This window comes from Podarcis erhardii (assembly GCF_964252035.2).
Source record: "Podarcis erhardii genome assembly, chromosome: 15".
In the NCBI taxonomy this organism is placed as follows: domain Eukaryota; kingdom Metazoa; phylum Chordata; class Lepidosauria; order Squamata; family Lacertidae; genus Podarcis; species Podarcis erhardii.
In genome coordinates this window covers 26,009,068-26,029,319 of record NC_138505.1, presented here as the reverse complement: position 1 = coordinate 26,029,319, position 20,252 = coordinate 26,009,068, and the positions used below count along the sequence as shown (strand labels likewise).

Here is a 20,252-nt window from a genome sequence, read left to right as displayed (position 1 = left end):
TGGTTCTTCTTCTTCTTCTTCCTTCCCTCCCAATATTTCCCAGCTTCTCCCCTCTGCAGCCTCTGAACTATGTCCTTCTGCAAACCACTGTTCTAAATCTATACTGTCCTCCTGTTCTCAGGAAGGTTCAGGAGGAGGAGGGGTGGCCCCCACCATTCCTCCTCAGTCGAGCCCCTGACAGCTGGACTAGATGCGCCCCTTTGGCCTGATTCAGCCAGGTCCTTAATTCAGCCCAGGGGCTGAACACAGTTCACAACCATTGCTTCATAGCCTAGGGTATTTATTCATTTATTCTCATTTACACCCCACTTTTTTTCTCTCCAAGGAGCTCTAGGTGGAGCACATCGTTCTCCTCCTTTAGTCTCCGTGACAATCCTGCAGGGTAGGTTAGGCTGAGAGGCAGTGACTGGCTCTCCAGGACACACCCAGTGAGCTTCATGGCCAAGTTTGGATTAGAACCCTTTCTTAGTCACACTCTAACCACTACACCACACTGTCTCTGGGCTTTCCCTCCCCTGACTTCAAAGGCTGTTCACCATTCCTGCAATATTGCCACACAGACACTAGGTGTCCCGCTTGCCATTTCCTCGCGCAACCAGACGTGGCCGAAACCACCGGTGGAATGCTAAGATGGGTTTGTTCCAGAGAAAAGAAGAAATGGACATTGAAAAATGGGTGTCAGATGTTCAGGACATAGAGAAATATTGTCTCCTGATAGGGAACACCCCCCCCTTACAATCTGAGAACCCATCCATCACCAAATAAATAAAAATTATAATCAAAGAACAGAGTGACTCGGAAACCTGGAAGGCAGGTGATAAACTCACTTTCCGCGAGAGGCGATAAATCAATGAGCTAAACTTTTTTATTCGCTGTTAATGCCCAGGAACTGAGGCCCCCGGTAAGCAGAATAGACAAAACTGTGTTGCAAGAATGGGGTGCCAAATGGTTTTCCCCGCCTCCTTCCTATAATTGGAGGCGGCATCCCTGAACAGGCAGCGTCGCTCAATGGACACCATCCAAGTGCTGGAAGGTTTGTGGTGTCACTGCTGAGCCTAATGGGGAATTGCAGGGAAGGTGTTGGGTTTTTTTTTTGCAAAGTAATAGCATTGTTGAAAGCAGTTAGGATCAAGGGTGGCTTGTCAGCGGTGTGTCTTTCAAGGCAGGCTGCAGAGCGCAGAGGTTTCCTTCTCTGGACTGGATACTGTTCATTGGCCCAGGTGCTGCTCTCCCAGGAAACAGATTTAAAAGTTAGCATAATAGGAAACAGAGAATCAGGCTTTCTGGGAGGTTGATTTAACAGGTTGACTTAAAAAGTTGGGATATAAATGCAATAAACAAACATATAAAATTCAGCAAGTGGTGGTCTATATTCCTTCAGACCAGACCCTGAGAATGACATTGAGGTCCAGCTCTGAGGACCTTCTGGCGGTTCCCTTCCTGTGAGAAGTGACGTTACAGGGAACCAGGCAGAGGGCCTTCTCGGTGGTGGCGCCCGCCATCAGATGTCAAGGAAATAAACAACTCTCTGACTTTTAGATGACATCTGAAGGCTGTCCTGTTTAGGGAAGTTTTAATGCTTGATGCCTTACTGTGTTTTAATGTGTTGGAAGCCACACAATCAGATGGGCAGCAATAACAACAACAATGATAAAAAACCAGAAAAGGGGGTTATTTTGTCCACAGAAGCAAGAAGACCAAGTGTCAGGGAACTGCCATCGGAGCCAGAGGAGGAGGGAGGGAGGGCTCTGGAGGGATGCCGGAGAGCGTCCCAGTAGGGAGAGAGGCAGCCCATCTGCTGGGGAAGGAAATCAGCGTAGCACCAGTGGAGAAGGGGGTCAGATGGGGGAATCGGCGAGGGGGCTCCATGACTCCTCACCGGAGACCAGCGGGGAGAGCACGGGTCCTCCGCTGCCCACACCCTACCTGCGCAGAAGACTTCCGCGCAGGGAGAGTAGGAGGAGACTAGGCGTCAAAGAACTTCTTTGCTGGAAGAAGTTCAAGAAACGCCCACTGACGGATTCTGCCAGTGATTGAGACAGCCACGGATGGGTGGCTGTCCAGACAGAAAGGGCTCACCCAGGTAACCCAGCCAGGTGTGGCGACGACTTACGCACGAGCAACCCCTAGAAGCATTACACCAAGGAAGAGGGGAGGTGGAGAGAAGGTGGAACTTCTCAACTCATATTTCTACCTTGGTCTTCTCCGATGAAGGGAATTGTGTTTGGTCTTGGGAAAGTACAGTAACAACCATATCCCCCTGATTCATCGATCAGTGTTCACAATCTGGGAAAGCATGGTGGTAGTGTAGACTTCTGCCCCCTACAAGAAAAATTGTAGATATGGTTGCTCGACATGCCGAAGATAGAGCAGGCTTTTTCTCTGCTGCTGTGCACACACAGGGCTAGAACCCTGGGTGGACAATGTGAGGAAGGAGATTTCCGTTTGATGGCAGAAGAAGCTTCCTAGCAGTTAGAGCTTTTCTGACAGTGGAGCAGTCCACCTCAGCAGGCAACAGCCTCTTCTTCCCTGGAGGTATCTAAGCAGAGGTTGAATAGCTACCTTGTCACCTGTTCTGTCAATGAACCCTACATGGCAGAATCCGCAGTGAGCTGGGGGTTGCTATAGATGTCCTCTGGGGTCCCACCCAGCCCTATAATCCTGCAATCCCTTCTCTGCAGCTGGCAGTGCATCCGATGGAGACAGAAACTCTCCTTTCTCTCTGTGTTGCACATTTCCCGACTTATTAATAGGAGGAGGAAGCAGCTGATCCGTTGACCTCAGATTCTCCATCCACTGGCTAATTGAGGCTCCGGCAGCAGTCCGTGGCCCTGGGGTGTTGCCACGAAGGGAGTAAATGATGGAGAAGAAGCTGCAATTTCCAGGGATTGGGGAAGTGTTCTTCGCCTCCTATTATAATGTGCGAACAATGGTCAAGTGCCTGAGTCCCCCGTCAGCAGACGCAGCTCCGCTCCTCACCCTCCAGAATGAAACGGATTACAAGTGTATCATTAATACACCGGGCCCCTGACAGTGCTCGACAGATTTAATTTTGGTGCCGAGATGAGTGGCACTGGGATTCTCCCTCACCTCCACGCTGGAAATGAAAAACAGATTCCGCTCGCAACCAGTAAATATTGGGGGCTTAAGCAAATAGAAAGTCAAGAAGGAAAAAAGCAATTTTCCTCCAGCTTCAGTCTCAATATGTCTAATGTGAAAGGTTGTGTGCTGCCTGATGGATTCATCTTCAATTATATCATGCCTTTGAATTTATGTGGCCTTGGCTCTTTAAAAGCAGATAGAGAGGGAGAGAGAGAGAAGCAGAGTGCTGAGATCGAGCAAGGCTTTCAGGTAACCTAGGGATAGACTCCACATGGAGCTGCCCTCAAATGACTCAGAAACTTCCCTTGGCCCAAAATGCAGCTTGGCTTCTGTTTAGTTCTCAGCTAATTGCTGTTGTGCTCAAGTCCTGCTCCCATTGGAGAATGTGGCTGGCCACTATGGGGCAGGATGCTGGACTGATCCATCAGCTAGACTCGTCTGAAGTTCTCCTCTATACTTTTTACCTGGATGTAGCTTTTGAAGCGTGGCATATTATTTGCTACAAGGAAAACATCAGCAAAACAATTACACGGGAGGGATGAACAGGTTGGGATAAGGGAAAAATTCTAGCTGCTTTTCTCTCCATCTCATCACCACCCCCTTTGCTGCATCTCTTCTATCTCTATATCTCTGCCTCCTTCATTTGGGGGGGGGGGGCTTATTTTTTCCAAAGGGAAGACACACTACGAAAAAGAGAGGATGGCTGGGCACAGGTGGGAGGGGGGTAGAGGTGAGCCTTGAACGCTCGACATCACCCCCAGTTACAGGAAATGATAATGATAAAACTCAGCCTGATCCTTTCAGAAAAAAAGGTTGATGGGGCCATAAACAACTCAATCCCATTAGTTAGGAGAGCTTTACAGCTCCGCCTGGTCAAAACTTCAGGAGCGAGAGCCACGGTTCAGAGACCCAATGGCTGACCTCAATATGCGCAACCATGTCTCGGTTTTATGGCTTGGGATTACAGCTTGCGGACGGCTGAATTGGAAAGCCTGAAAAAAAGCAGAGTGCTCAGCAGAGAGGAGGAGGAGGAGGAGGAAGAAGAAGAGGAGGAGGATGCACCAGGTGGTGGTGGTGGTGGGATGACCTCTTAACTACTGCCCCCCACTGCCTACAACCACTAGAATGGGGGGGGGGGCAGTGGCTGGGTCAAGAGGTCTATCTTCATTCTCAGCTTCAGCCTCATCTCCACCCCTCAACCACATGGTGGTTATAATGCAGGCTGAGATCACCCTTCTGCCACTCGTATAGTCTAAGGGAAAGGGGAGGCTGTCGAGTTACGAGACCACCCGTCTTCTCTGTCTGGTGTGATTGTGCAGGGGTGAGGCCAACCCTCTACATCTCTGTGGCCGCAGGGCAGGGGGAGGCAGCTGGGTCAAGAGGGTGACCCAACACCACTAGGGCAGGGGGAGGCAGCTGGGTCAAGAGGCTGCCACAGCATCATCTCATAGAATCATAGAATCATAGAGTTGGAAGAGACCACAAGGGCCATCGAGTCCAACCCCCTGCCAAGCAGGAAACACCATCAGAGCACTCCTGACATATGGTTGCCAAGCCTCTGCTTAAAGACCTCCAAAGAAGGAGACTCCACCACACTCCTTGGCAGCAAATTCCACTATCGAACAGCTCTTACTGTCAGGAAGTTCTTCCTAATGTTTAGGTGGAATCTTCTTTCTTGTAGTTTGGGTCCATTGCTCCGTGTCCGCTTCTCTGAAGCAGCAGAAAACAACCTTTCTCCCTCCTCTATGTGACATCCTTTTATATATGGCTCTGGTCTGCCTCCACAGTGGTTTCCGAATACCAGTTGCTGGGGAGCATGAATACTGGGGGTTTCTCTTTGGGTCATCTATTTGCCCACCACGAGAACAGGATGAAGGACTAAATGGGCCACTGGTCTGATCCATCAGGGCTCTTCTTGGTGCTATAGGGGGCTGATAGCCCCCACACCTGTCTACTTTGCCCTAATCCCCTACGGCATTTGCCAGCCGCATTCAAAAGTGCTTTTAAAGAGAGGAGAGGGGGAAGGAGCTGTGCTATGGAAGGTTTAGGGTGGCTGAGACTTGCCCCCTTGTTCATGATGATTACTGCTGATAGTGGCAATAGGCCAGTTATACGTAGTTCTGCTTTCAATTTTTGGGCAGGCTGGAGCTGATGGGAGTTGCAGTTCAAAGCGTCAGGAGGGTACCAGGTGGCAGAAAGCTGTGCTACCATCCTGACTCTTCCTAGCCGCATTATTTCGCCGCTCCAAATTCCTTTCCTTGGACCCTCCTCCTCCTCCCTCCATTAATAATCAAACTCTCCCAAGCCTTAAATCATTGTTAAAACCACCTGGTTAGAACTCCCCACCCCCCTTTCCCAGCCTGAAACTTCGAATAAAGAATCCCTGTTATAAATAATTGGGTACAAGCATGAATACTAAGTGGCTTGGCATATTTCACAGGAAAGGGATAATGGGGGATCTGTCTGCTCCTTGTCTTGCTTAAAGCACAGAGAAATCCCGGGCCTCGTAGATCAGCTAGGTCCAACAATTCCCTCTCGTGTTCTTCTGTTTCACAGCATGGGAAAGGGGAAGGAAGGAAACTGCTCGGGGGTTTCCCACAGGTTGGTGACTGTAAGAAGGCGATGCTGGACTAGGTGGGCCATTGAGCTGATCCAGCAGGCTCTTCTTAGTTCTTATATGTTGTGGTCAGTGCTCCCCTCCCCCCAAAATAGGTGCCATAACTCACCATGAAGTTGTTACAGTAAATTGCTGGGCGACTTGGGGCAGCCCTGATGCCGGTTTGACAATGTTCACTGTCCGCGGAGGTGCTAAAAACTATGGCAAGCTGTCTCCCTAGCTGGTTTGGGAGTCAACCTTGGTTCTGGCACAGGTCAAATAATTGCGCCCCTGCCTCCCTTATTCTCTTGGATTCAGGCAGATGACTAGGACAGCTCGGAAGGGTCCTGGCGCAAACGCATGTGCGGGCCATGGTAGAGGCCTGGCTGGAAGGTTTAAAGCCTCCTGTCACTACACAGGAGACGGGTTGAAAGAAAAGAAATACAAATTGGCCCTGCCCCATAGCTTGACCAATTGTAGCTAAGAGCTAGATCTAAAGGCAAAAATCGGGTTGGGGGGAGCATTGGCTTGCAATGGTTCCCTTCTGAGTGGTGCTAGACCTACGCTCCAGCATGCTCCAGCTGGAAAACAAAGTACTGGTTGTGGTTTTATGGTTTGCTATTCTACATTTTGTGATTGTGTTTTAGTTTACATAACCCACCATTTGAGGGCTACTTGCCCTCCTGCCCAGCCACTATGATCTCTAGAAGGGGACCTCCTGGTGGGTCTCTGGGTCCACCGTAGCAGGGCCTTCCTTGTTGTGGCCCCTTAGGCATACAATTTGTAACAGCTGGAGATAGGGCGTGCTCAATTGTCTCAGGCTGAAGAAGGCCTCAGCATCTGCTACCTAGTACTTAAACAAAATGGAGAAGTATTGGTGAACGTGTGCACTGTGCACTAAAGGAAACCTAAGTTCTGTGCTAAGGTAATCTAAATTCTGTACTTTAAAAAGAAGAGAGAGTTCAGTTCTGCAATTTATTTGGCCATGGGGAGAGATAAGGCGCTATGCAAGCTTCTGAAAGCACTCCTCCCATGCATTTTGCATTTTATACAAAAACTCCACTGGCTTTCAAGGACCCTCTCCCCTCTCCAATCGTCATTTGCATACCTTCAAACGTAGCTTCACAACATTAAGGACTAGAAACTTGCTCTATGTTTTTTTTTGTTTTTTTTTTAAGGGGGAAGATTCTCATGAAGCTGAACTCCCAGCTGTGAGCTTTCTGTGCTGCTGGAGATCTGTGGTTCACACACAACCTTGCCGCTGGGTATTTAAATTCAGGAGGCTTTCAAGTGGATTTCCATATGAATGAAGCATTACCACAGCTAGGAGGGCGCTGCGGAAATGATTGCCCGGACGCTGGCGCGATAAAACGCTGCTCATGCATTTTCATCCTAAGGCCACCTGCCACCAAAGACAGGCTTTCCATTGCTTCCCACCACATGCCTGATATCCATCTCTGGAATATATTGCCACCTCGATAAGGCACCGGTCGGGAGGTGTGGGTCCGTGTCTCGAAGCTGCAGAGATACTGCCTCTCATGCCCCAATTAGGCAGTGTCAGACGAGGGGTTATTTATACCCTGGAGTGCAGGGCGTAAATCTCCTCTACCATTGCTTCCCTGTGGGCTCCTTTGCACTGCCACAGAACACACAGGACTGGACGCCATTCCTTCCGATCTCTCCCCTTCCCCTCATTAATTGTTGTCCGCTCTGAGACACCCCACCCCAACCCCCCACCTGCAAACACTGCTAATTTCCCCACAAACGTCCTCTCCAAGTTTTGACATTATTATTTATTAGTTACTGATTGCATTTATATCCCGACTTGTTTTTAGCTCAAGGTGGTGTACGTCTCATTAAATCGCTGGCCGTGGTCCTGAAACGCGCACCTAGACCCCTGTCCAAGGTGCTGATCTCACATCACCTTCCTTGATTTCTGCTGCTCCAGAGGGTAGGGCCCGAACCAATGGATTCAAATGGCAAGAAAGGAGATTCTGACTAAACGTTATGACGGACTTTCCGGTGGTAAGAGCTGTTCGATGGTGAAACAGACTGCCTTGGAAGGTGGTGGATTCCCCTTTGTCGGAGGTTTTTAAACAGAGGTTGGATGTCCCTCTGTCAGGGATCTTTCAGCTGTGATTCCTACATTGGCTGGGGGTTGTACTACTACTACTACTACTACTACTAGCACCACTACTACTACTATATTATTTATACCCCTCCCATTTGGCTGGGCTTCCCCAGCCACTCTGGGTGGTTTCCAACAAAATATTAAAATACAGTAATGCATCAAACATTAAAAGTTTCTCTAAACAGGGCTGCCTTCAGATGTCTTCTAAAAGTCTGGTAGTTATTTTTCTCTTTGACATCTGATGGGAGGGCGTTCCACAGGGCAGGTGCCACTACTGAGAAGGCCCTCTGCCTGATTCCGTGTAACTTGGCTTCTCACAGTGAGGGAACCTCCAGAAGGCCCTCAGAGCTGGACCTCAGTGTCCAGGCAGAACAATGGGGGTGGAGAATGTGTCCTTTTATTTAAAATGCATCTCTGAGTTATTTGTGGGGCATAGGAATTCGTTTATTCCACCCTCCCCCAAATATAGTCCAGCCCCCATAAGGTCTGAAGGACAGTGGATCAGCCCCCTGCTGAAAAAGTTTGCTGACCCCTGGAATGATCCTCTTGACCCCTTCCAACCCTACAGTTTTATGATTCTACGATCCTGTATGTAGTCCCATATGAGGTGAGATGATAGAGGGATACAAAATTAGGCATGGCACGGAGAAAGCAGGTAGAGGAAAAAGGTTTTCTCCCTCTCTCATAACCCTAGAATCCAATGGGCACCCAATGAAGTTGAATGAAGCTGGAAGATTCAGGACAGACAAAACTCTTTCATGCCATACATTGTTAAACTGTGGAACTCACTTCCATAGGAGGGAGTGATGGCTACTAGAAGTGCTCTTGTGCTTGCGCCCTGCTTGTGAGCTTCTTATTGGGGCATCTGGGTGGCCACTGTGAAAACAGGAGATGGGCCACTGGCCTGATCCAGCTGCCTCTTCTGATGCTCTCAATAGGCAGAGTGATCAGTACCCTTGCTGCTCACTGTATTCCTTTAAGTTCTCCAGTTCCCCATATCGCTCATCTGTAACAAGAAGCAGATATTTATTGACACGTCTTCCAAGGATCCTCTGGATTTATTGAGCTGAGAGGCAAATATTGGCAGTTCTACGTCCCATTGAGACATGGAGTCGATTTGCATATTATTTCTCCCCTCATTTGTTTTCGTTCGAGATCAGTGAAAACCAATCTCGCCCTGAGCTTTTCGGCAGACTCGCCTCCCACCCCCCTTGAAGCTGAGAGAGAAGAAGAGGCCAATTTTATGACCTTTGCAGATTTAGGAAAAGGAACTTGTGCTAAGCGGGTTTATTTAGAGATGTTTGTCAGGCTCAGCAGGGCCCATTGTTATTGCTGTCCTCATTATTTTACTAATCTGCCCCAATTTGCAATGAAAAGTGTTTTATTCTTCATATCTCCAAAAAGCTCTCTGTAGGAGTTATGATTCTGTCCAAGGGGCACACAATCCCCTACTGAGGACCAAGTCTATTCAAAACACACACACAAAAACACAAATGGAAATTATGAACCTCCTTTTTTGCTTTTACATGGATGTATTTTAATATGAGATGCTTAGAGAATGTAGTTATTAGGAGGCATCACATAAATACCCCTGAGAAATGCATGATAAATAAACCTGCGTAGTCCAATGTCTTTGTTATTCTGCATAATTTAGGCAGGTTTTGCTATGCACAGGAGGTCAAGAACAGTGAAGCCCCCTCCCCAACTAATGGAAATGTAATTCCATTATCTCTGCCTGCACTTTTCCATGCAGATCTCTGCAACCTTAAGGACTGGAAACTTGATTCTTTTTAAATACAAAATGAAATATGAGTTTCCTTGAAAGCTGAATTCCACATCAACTGCATTTTCGCAGCACTGCTCTGGAATTATTAGGACAACTTCCATAGGCCTGAATATATTGACCATTTGTTCTGAGTTATTCTCCTGCTAGTACACAATTGACGAAAGAGTAGATTTGATCACACTTAAAAATCCCTCCAAACTAAAATAAAAAACCACTAACGTATTAACAGAAAAAAGTACTTAAACAAGATTCAGTCTTATCTACCAGCTTGTGGGCTGGCGTGGAAATGCCTTTTCATTAACCACTATAACCACTATACCATAGAGGTAAAGGTAAAGGTACCCCTGACCATTAGGTCCAGTCGTGGACGACTCTGGGGTTGCGGCGCTCCTCACTCTATAGGCCGAGGGAGCCGGTGTTTGTCCACAGACAGCTTCTGGGTCATGTGGCCAGCATGACTAAGCCACTTCTGGCAAACCAGAACAGTGCATGGAAACGCTGTTTACCTTCCTGCTGGAGCGGTACCTATTTATCTGCTTGCACTTTGATGTGCTTTCGAACTGCTAGGTTGGCAGGAGCTGGAACTGAACAATGGGAGTTCATCCCGTCACGGGGATTCAAACTTCCAACCTTCTGATCAGCAAGCCCTAGGCTCTGTGGTTTAGACCACAGTGCCACCCATGTCCCTATCCACTATATCATACCTTGAGAAGCTGGGTTGAAAAGCAGGTTATGATTTTTAACACTAAACAAACAGGGGAATATGTATAGTTTTTGTTTTTTTTACTAAAAGCACAGGGCAAGGTGGGAGGTAAAGGGTTGTGCCCACCATGGGCATAGCCAGGTGCAGCAAAAGTTGTTGAGCTTATTTTGGGAAATCATAGCTAACTATACCCCCCAGAAGGGGACATTATGGGAGGCAGGCTTCTCCTGGGGGCGCAGAACCTCCCCTGCTCCCCCTGGCTATGCCCATGGCGACCACTCCTTCCCCTTAGCAGCATCTCTGCTTGAAACTGCACCCTCCCCCCTGCTCCTTAGCAGTTGCTCAGCAAAGACCCGGATTCTGGGCTCTGGGTCCCTGCCGAATCCTGCCCAGAGAGTGTAATTGGAAATGTCATAGAAAAGAAGCGAGTCTGGCGAAGGAGTCTCTGTGTAATGCAGATGCACTTCCTTCAAAGAACACCTCTTTAATGAGATTGAATTCTAAGGAGAGAGATAGGCATGCATGAGAGAGAGGACAGTTACTATAGCAGATATTTCAGCACAAATGCCAGAGAAGAAAGAGAAATGGAGCATTGTGAGAAGCCTTTGTGTTATTGCCAGGCTCTCCAGTTTCATTGAACTGAAAGTGAGGCTGCATTGAAAGAGATGAGAGAGAAGGCGGAGGAGGTGGTGGGAGTGGGGGTGGGGGGAGAATTGACAGCTTCTCATCCCCACCCCCATTTTATTTTATTTTATTATTATTTTGCCCACTAAAATATCACGCTGCTTTTCTTTAAACTTTGTAAGCTAAGTGGGGATGTTGGAAACACAGAAGGTATTCTGCACAACAGCCCAAGTGCGAGAGGCCCTTTCCTCCACAGTACTACAACATCAGGGGAAGAGTTCAGTGGTAGAGCACCTGCTTGGCATGCAGAAGGGCCCAGGTTCAATCCCAGTGGCGTCTCCAGGTAGGACTGGGAGAGACCCCATCTGAAATCCTGGAGAGGAACTACCGGTCAGAGGAGACAATACTGAGCACGAAGGACCAACAGCTTGACTGAGTGTAGTGAATTGTTGTGGCTCAATGGAAGAGCACCTGCTTGTAATGCAGAAGGAGCCAGGTTGAATCCCCAGTGGCATCTCCAGGTAGGACTGGGGGAGACAAGGTCTGAAATCCTGGACAGCTGCTGTCCATCAGTGTAGAATTTCAACCGGGGAATTTTTGTGGCCTAAGGAGGAAAGGCTGCTGCCCTCTCCCCTTATCCTGAATTCCTGAATGCTCAAGTCTAACTTTCAGGCTTCCCATAGAGGTGCCTAGTCAGCTGCTGTGAGAACAGGATGCGGAACTAGATGGGCCATTGGCCTGATCCAGCTCTGGGCACCATAGTTTGAGGGGCCATTGACAAGCTGGAACGTGTGCAGAAGTGATCAAGGGTCTGGAATCCAAGCCATATGTGGAACGGTTGCAGGAACTGAGCATGTTTAGCCTGGAGAAGAGAAGACTGAGAGGTGATATGATCTGAAGGGTTGTCATGAGGAAGATGGAGCAAGCTGGTTTTCTCCTGCTCTGGAGGGTAGGACCCGAACCAATGGCTTCAAGTTGCAAGAAAGGAGATCCCAGCTCAACATTAGGAATAGCTTGTCAGTGTTTGAAAAAGAAAAAGGTTCTGACCTCCTTTTTACTCCTTGGCCTGGTCTTCAGACCCTAGTTGGCACAAACTAGTCCTTAAGAAAGAGTGCTTTGCAGAATGCTGCTTTTATTCTTAAAAGGTCTTCTTCTCCAACCACAACTGACAGCTTTTACACACACCAAACGCAACCAGCTTTCTACCATCCAACCAACCTACACCCAACACTAACACTGACCACTCTATATATACTGGTACAATTTGGTGAAAGGTTGCAGGAGTCATTGTAGGCCGCTGATTCATGCTCACTTAGTTCTTTTAGCATTAAAGAAACAGCGGCCAATTTTTAGCCGTGACATAGCTTTCTGGCAGGAAGAGCTCTTTGACAATGGAATGGACTTCCTCGGAAGGTGGTGGACTCTCCTTCCTTGGAGGCTTTTAAACAGAATCTGGAGGGGCGGCATATCTGTCAGAGATTCTTTTGTTGTGATTCCTCCATTGCAGGGGGTTGGACTAAATGACTCTTCCAACTCTATGATTCTGTGACTCCTGACATCAAATTTTCAGGCATTCTGGGGGGTGCGGTGGGAAAAGGAGTTGAGGTTCTGTCTGACAGAGTGTGCTGTAGGGAATGTATCTGAGGGAAAACACAAGACATTAGCTTGCTGGTTTTCTCATTTGGAGGAAATGTACCCAGTGGCCCCAAGAGGCCTTGAGATTCATCTTGGCCAGTCAAGGGAGAGGCTCAGAGGATGGAGGCTCCAGTTACCGGTTGGACTAGCAAGCAGCGCATGAATATTCATGTCCGAGGTTCTCGCCTGAATAATGATGGCATCCTTAGCCCGATTAAGTGGGGCATGCAGATACATTTGTTAGCCACTTTTGAGGTAACACCAACCCCTGCACAGGGCACATTAAGTATTCCAAGGATCATGGAAGGAAGGTGGTAATTAAGACACGATATGCAACGGGATCTGCTGGAGAGCAAACACAGGGGAGAGGCAATTCTGGGCTTCTGAGCAAGAATTTCTCATTTTGCTGCTCAGTGCTCTAAGTTCGGGAGACATCTTTTTATATATAAAAGGACATAGGGGCAGGCAAGGGGAACATGATGAGATATGGGCAGACATGGACTGGGGCAGAGGACAGCAAGCAAAGCTTGATGGGGGCTTTCCTGGAGATGAAGGTGCCCATTACTAGACAGGATAGACAGACAGATAGATAGACAGATAGATAGATAGATAGATAGACAGACAGACAGATGATACATAGTGCATAAGTCCCCCCCCATCGTGAAGATTGCAAAACTTTTCTATTGTGCAGGGAACATATAAAAATATACACATTGAGATTAAGATAAAATATCCAAAATATTGGCTAGGTACCTCTTAATACCCCTTTATGGATCACTGCCTTGTCATGGCGAAGGGGCTTGAATAACTCAGAGAAGCTATGAGCAGGGCCACCCAAGACGGACAGGTCATAGCCGAGAGTTTAGACTAAATGTGATCCACCTGGAGAAGGAAACTGGCAAACCACTCCAGTATTTTGCCAAGAAAGCTCCATGGACACAAAAAAGGAGAAGCTTTGAGAAGAAAGTGAGAGTTTCCAAGGCATGCTCTGGTTCATGGGGTCACAGAGAGTCGAAGACGACTAAGACGACTAAACAACAACCTCTTAATGCAGTTATTTTGCATGGTTAAAATGTGGAACCCGCTGCTGCAGGAGGCATCCAACTTGGATGGTTTTGAAGAGGGTTGGACAATTTTTTTAGGGAAGAAGGCTTCTGAGGGTCACTACTTGCAATCGCTATCCTCTGCCTCCACGGTCAGAGGCAGCAATGCTTCTGAATACCAGTTGCTGGAAACCGCAGGAGGGGAGAGATGCTGTTGTGCTGGGGTCCCGCTTGCAGGTTTTCCCACAGGCATTCAGTGGACCACTGTGAAAACAGGATGCTGGACTAGACAGGCTATGGCCTGATCCTCCCTGCAGACTATTCTCACGTTCTCCAGATGTGGTTGGTCTAAAGGTCCAGTGATGTGTGTGAACTGTTCACTGAGTCTGCCAAAGTTCATCCCTTCATCAATTGCCATTTCATGGAGGATGAAACTATCAACGGCTGCTGGCTGCAATGGCTGTGCTTTGCCACCACTGTCAGAGGCAATATGTCTCTGAAGGCCAGTTGCTGGGATCGTAAGTGGGCAGGATGCTATGGTGCTCAGGTCCTGCTTGCAGGGTTCTCCTTGGGGCATCTAGATGGCCACAGGTTGCTGGACTAGATTGGCCCTTGGACTGATCCAGCTCCTTATGTTGGTGGGCTTGAACCCACAACCCTGAGATTGTCATGGACTGGCTGGATGCAGAGGAGAGGTGGGAGACACCAGCCCAGTGCCGTCCCATGGGGAACTCCCAGGGGAAGAAGGCTCTGAATCAAGGGATTGGTCGTGGGACGGCACAGTAGTGAGTGGCTAAAAGGAGAAGAGGGAGCAGAGTGGGAGGAGGAGGTGCCGGCAGAAGAGGTGACAGGGTTTAGGGAACAGGAAGAGGCTGTGGCAGAGAGCAGTTCAGACTTTGAGGCTGAAGCAGAGGCTGGATAGGAGGGTGGCCAAGAGGCAGAATGGAGACAGGGAGTCTCCCCCTCCTGCTGTGACCAGCTCCCCTCCCCACTGGTCTCCTAGAACTTGCAGAGAAATAAAACGGGCAGAGCACAGGGCGGGACCTTCAATCCTCACAGCTGTTTCATTGGGGCAAGACCCAACTGAGACTACTAGCCTTGAGTTGTGGTTGTCTCCTTAATTCACAGTGAGTGAACTTCATTGGCCTCGAGTGAGTTATCGCTTTGCTGATGACCTAGGCCTGACTCCAGCCCTAACACTCTACCAGCTGAGTTATCCGAAGAGTGTGCCATTCGGGAATGTTATGTTTGTGGGTGTAAGTGGTTTTAAACTGTTGCTGAGCTTTGGAAGTTGGAACCTGCCTTGGAACCTTAAAGGTAAAGGGACCCCTGACCATTAGGTCCAGTCGTGGCCGACTCTGGGGTTGCGGCGCTCATCTCGTTTTATTGGCCGAGGGAGTCGGTGTACAGCTTCCGGGATGTGTGACCAGCATGGCTAAGCCGCTTCTGGTGAACCAGAGCAGCACACGGAAACGCTGTTTACCTTCCCGCCGGAGCGGTACCTATTTCTCTACTTGCACTTTGATGTGCTTTTGAACTGCTAGGTTGGCAGGAGCAGGGACCGAGCAACGGGAGCTCACCCCGTCGTGGGGATTCGAACTGCCGACCTTCTGATCGGCAAGTCTTAGCCTCTGTGGTTTAACCCACAGCGCCACCCGCGTCCCTCCTTGGAACCTTAGGGTGAAATAAATAAGTAATCTGGAGGTACCCCATCCCAGATCTAGAAGGTGCTGCATGACTCATTTGCCACAAAAGGTTTTGATGGCTCCATCCCTTAGAATCTGCAATGGTTTTGCAGGGCCACCCCAAGTCATCCATTGCCCAGAAGGTAACACATTGTACTTGAACTAGAAGCTGCATTTTGGTTGCACAGTTGCTGACAGGAGTGAGGCCTTGTCAGTGTAGAACACCTGGTTGCCCATTTGCTACTGGGCCGAGTTCAAGGTCTTACTATGAGTCTATAAAGTCCTTAAGAGCTTGGGACCAGTTTGTCTATGAGGTCACCTCACCCCATATTCACCCCCTCAACCACTTTGATCAGTGGAACTGCCATTGTTACAGGTGCCACAGGATACCAGTTCTGCATCTGCAAGAAATCAATCTCTTAGTGTGGCAACACACAAACTTTGGAACTCCCTGCCTATTGATATCGAGCAGGAGCCTTCACGGTACTCTTTTTGGCACCTGTGATAAAACGTTTTCGTTCAGGCAAGCCCAGATGTTTAGAAAGCTGATGCAAGCTTCAGCTGAGATGGCTCAGCTGGTAGAGCATGAGACTCTTAATCTCAGGGACATGGGTTCGAGCCTACCTTGGGCAAACAATTCCTGCATTGGAGGGGTTGGACTAGATGACCCTTGTGGTCCCTTCCAACTCTATGGTTCTGTGGAGTTTTTGAAACTTTTAAATTATTGTTGTTAATTTTTCTTGTTTATAATTTTATTGCTTTATCATTTTTTTGCAAACCGCTTTGAGGGGGTTCCTTTTAAAAAAAACCCCACACTAAACAAGTGGTGTATGAATTTTATGGAATAAATAAATGATAAATAATTGGATGAATGCCCTTTGCATGGTGCCCTAATGACCCTCCTCTTGCTGGGTCATGCTGGTATCTGCAGGCAAGGTGTCTTGGGCAACATGGTGCAGCTGTCTCGCCTTGGCATTTGGGCCCAGCCTGATCTGATCTGACAGAAGCTGAGCCCAGATTACATTCCGGACTGGAGGTTAGTGTGATTTATTATCCCCCAAGCCCCTTTAACACGACAGAGCTTGCAAGCCGGTCCCGCAGAAAATGGCCTGTGTTTCCACCGCTCGTATAAATCATTTTACAGCGGGAGGAATGCAGGAATGGAAAACGTTAGCGCAGAATAAAGAATCCCCCAGGTTTCTCGCTAGTAAGCAGCAAGACAAGATAATCAATTTCTATAAGACAAAGCACCGGAGTAAAAAAAAAAAAAAAAGGGAGGGGGAAGGAGAAAGGACAGAAATAAAAACGAAGCAGCAAAACAAATCAAGATACACAGCTCTCTCTCCCCATCCCCCCAAATTTGCTGTAAAAATGCCTTATCTTTGCATTGGCTGTCAGAAATGAGAAGCAGTTAAGAGGGAAAAGGGAAGAAAGAGCTCAGGAGGGAGCAAAGGAGAGATCCATTGGGGCTAGCAGGCAAAAGTGCTGTCCATTTTGCCCAAACATGGTTTGAAGCCTGCCAACATTTTTTTAAAAAAACTTTTTCACAAGCAGGGGTGGAGCAGGAATCAGCCCAGTCCAGTCGACGGAAGTCAGAACTTCTACTGATTTAGACAACATTCACCCATTGAGCCCTGCATCGCCTGCACTGGCTGGAAGGGGTTCTCCAGGGTTTCATGGGATCAGAGAACCATAGAGCTGGATGGGAACCAAAGGGTCACCTAGTTCAATCTGCGGCGCTGCAGGAATCAGAGCTAATTTCAGGCAGGGGACGTCTCTAGCCGTCCCTGGAGATGCCACCCCTCTGGACCTCTCAAGGAGGAGGCACACGAAGGAGGCCCTCAGAAGATGATCTCATGGGTTCATATGGAAAGAGGCGGTCCTTAAGGTATTGCGGTCCTGTGCCGTTTAAGTAAGAATCAGAATCCTGTTCTCATGTTTTGGAACAAAAGGATGGCTTAAACAGGAACACAGGAAGGTGTCTTATACTGAATCTGACCATTGCAGCAGCTCCCCAGGGTCTTCATCTTCTCCTTCTTTTTATTTCACAACCTCTCCCTGCAGGTGCCATTGGGGATTGAACCTGTGACCTTCTGCACGCCATGCAGATACTCTACCACTGAGCTAAGGGCCTTCCCAAAGAAGAGCATAGGAAAACACCTTAGAGTTAGTTAGAATTTTAGTTTCGGCTAGCTCAGTATTTCAGCTAGCTCAGAAGTGAGAGCTGGACCATAAAGAAGGCTGATCGCCGAAGAATTGATGTTTTTGAATTATGGTGCTGGAGGAGACTCTTGAGAGTCCCATGGACTGCAAGAAGATCAAACCTCTCCATTCTGAAGGAAATCAGCCCTGAGTGCTCACTGGAAGGACAGATCCTGAAGCTGAGGCTCCAATACTTTGGCCACCTCATGAGAAGAGAAGACTCCCTGGAAAAGACCCTGATGTTGGGAAAGATGGAGGGCACAAGGAGAAGGGGACGACAGAGGACGAGATGGTTGGACAGTGTCCTCAAAGCTACCAGCATGAGTTTGGCCAAACTGCGGGAGGCAGTGGAAGACAGAAGTGCCTGGCGTGCTCTGGTCCATGGGGTCACGAAGAGTCGGACATGACTAAACGACTAAACAACAACAACAACAAAGCTCAGTATTATCTGCACTGACTTGCAGTAAATCTCTAGGTTGGTTGGCAGGAATATTCCCAACCCTGTCTGCTGGGGTTTGAACTTGGGACGTTTGACATGCAAGGCAGCTGCTCTCCCACCTGCATAGATTTCTGTCTCCTCGGCCAACTCACACCACTCACTGCCTCTGGGCCAGTTTCATGGGGACCTCGCTGTGATGGCTCCGCAGCAATTTCCATTTCAAGCCAATGATTTTGCAGCAGGATCCATTCCCACGGAGCCTGTTCAGCAGCTACAAGCACTAACAAGGCAGAGGTAGCCTTCTCAGTAAGCTTTCTGAGCATCCCAGAGGTGGCGAGAAACATCTTTTTGTGGGATGTAAACACAGGAGCAGTCAATGACAACATTCCTAGAGTGTACATGTTATAACATAGGGAGGGATGTCTGTCCAGCAAGCAGGTAAACTTCCTGGGGGTGGACTTCCTCCGCATGTGACCAGAGGTGGGTGTGGCCTCACCTGTGCAGGTAAATGATAAAAGCACAGGGCAGGCAGCCATCTCTCTCTCTCTGCCATCTTCCTTCGATGAGGAAACATCTAAGGATGCTCTCTTGACTCCCAGCCAAGAGAGGAGATAAGGACTATCTTGCTACAAGATAGATTCTGAATGTATGTAACCTTTTTAAGTTGTCTGCCTTCTGGGATCATATTGTGAACAGAACGTGAGTAAACTCTTTTATACTTTTATAAAGACTGTGTCGTGTCTTGTATTTTAAGAGGGAACAAAGGGGAAATTACCAGAGTAATTATTATAGTGGTTCTAGCGAACCTGTGCAGACGTTACCGTTGCGAACTAAAAGGGGAATGTCATAAACTCTGCTGATATTTTGGGAACTTGTTAGCACAAGTTGGATTAGGATATAATCTCACAATATATCCTCTCCTGCACCCCTGAACATTCCCACACTTTTCACCATGGCTAACCCTTTCAAGGATGCGGGTGGCATGGTGGGTTAAACCACAGAGCCTAGGACTTGCTGATCGGAAGGTTGGCAGTTCAAATCCCTGCGACGGGGTGAGCTCCCGTTGCTCGGTCCCTGCTCCTGCCAACCTAGCAGTTTGAAAGCACGTCAAAGTGCAAGTAGATAAATAGGTACCACTCTGGCGGGAAGGTAAATGGCATTTCTGTGTGCTGCTCTGGTTTGCCAGAAGCGGCTTAGCCATGCTGGCCACATGACCCGGAAGCTGTACGCTGGCTCCCTCGGCCAATAAAGCGAGATGAGCGCTGCAACCCCAGAGTCGGCCACGACTGGACCTAATGGTCGGGGGTCCCCTTTACTTTACCTTTAACCCTTTCAAATATTTCATGCTGGAACCACTCACAAAGCCAAGGACCCTTCTATACTGCACAACTGGTTTAAGCCTTACAGATGCTTTCTAAGCAACCCTGGGAACCGCTCTTTTGTGAGTCCTGGACAATTCCTGGACAATCTGGGAAGGATGTTAATACAATTCAGTTTTTATTAAATGCAGTAAAGTAGATAATACTCCTTGCATTACAACAGGCTGAAAGCAGCACAAGCTGGAGCATTATCATCAAACTTATTATCCCCAAACATTACAAAAATACCCATTTTCCCATAAACCTATTAGGTTGGCTTATATGCATTCTGTTACAATAAGTTCATTTAATCATTGTTACTATAGAGTGGATTTTTTCCCAGACAATTCACATATAATAGGAAATATGCTCCCCCCTCTCCCCCCAGTTTTTAGCTATCTTCTCAGCAGTTATAAGATTGAACACCAATTTTTGGGGGTCTTTTTCTGGGACAACATCCTTCAGATAGCTGAGTGTCCATTTTTTAGGTTTTAAGGGGTGTGTGACAGCCCAACATGTCGGAATTGTGAGATGAATAATGTGGTTATTGGCAGAAGATGAACTGCAGTGGAACGGGAACAGTTTTGCATGCACTGGATATCAGGCAGAATGGAAAACATGCAGAGCTAGTGTGGCTCTCGCACTGCAAGGTAGGAAAAGTGTGTGCTAACATTCCATGTTGCATGGAAGGACTCATGGCCTTCTGAACATATGAACCTACTGGATCTTTGGTTCATGTAGCCCAACCTTCTGTTTTCCCAGTGGCCAATCAGCATAGCTGTCAACTTTCCCCTTTTCTTGCGAGGAATCCTATTCGGAATTTCCCTTAAAAAGGGGGAAACATTGACAGCTATGCCAATCAGATGCCCCAATGAGAAGTTCACCAGCAGGACCAAACCACAAGAGCCTTCTCTCCTCCTGTAGTTTCCAGCAACTGGCATTCAGAAG

The 20,252-nt window shown here is 48.1% G+C and overlaps 1 long non-coding RNA gene across 2 annotated transcripts; it reads right to left on the bottom strand.

The window, feature by feature from the left end:
• Positions 1-810: 810 nt before the first annotated feature.
• On the bottom strand, positions 811-14,875 carry LOC309330617. Of its 2 annotated transcripts, none has more exons than XR_014151515.1 (3): positions 14,718-14,875; positions 8,615-8,835; positions 811-1,228 (listed from the first exon to the last, which is right to left on the bottom strand). It is a non-coding gene; the product is annotated as an uncharacterized lncRNA (long non-coding RNA). The 2 variants fall into 2 exon arrangements; XR_014151516.1 differs by having other exon boundaries at positions 811-1,223; positions 8,619-8,835.
• Positions 14,876-20,252: the final 5,377 nt, after the last annotated feature.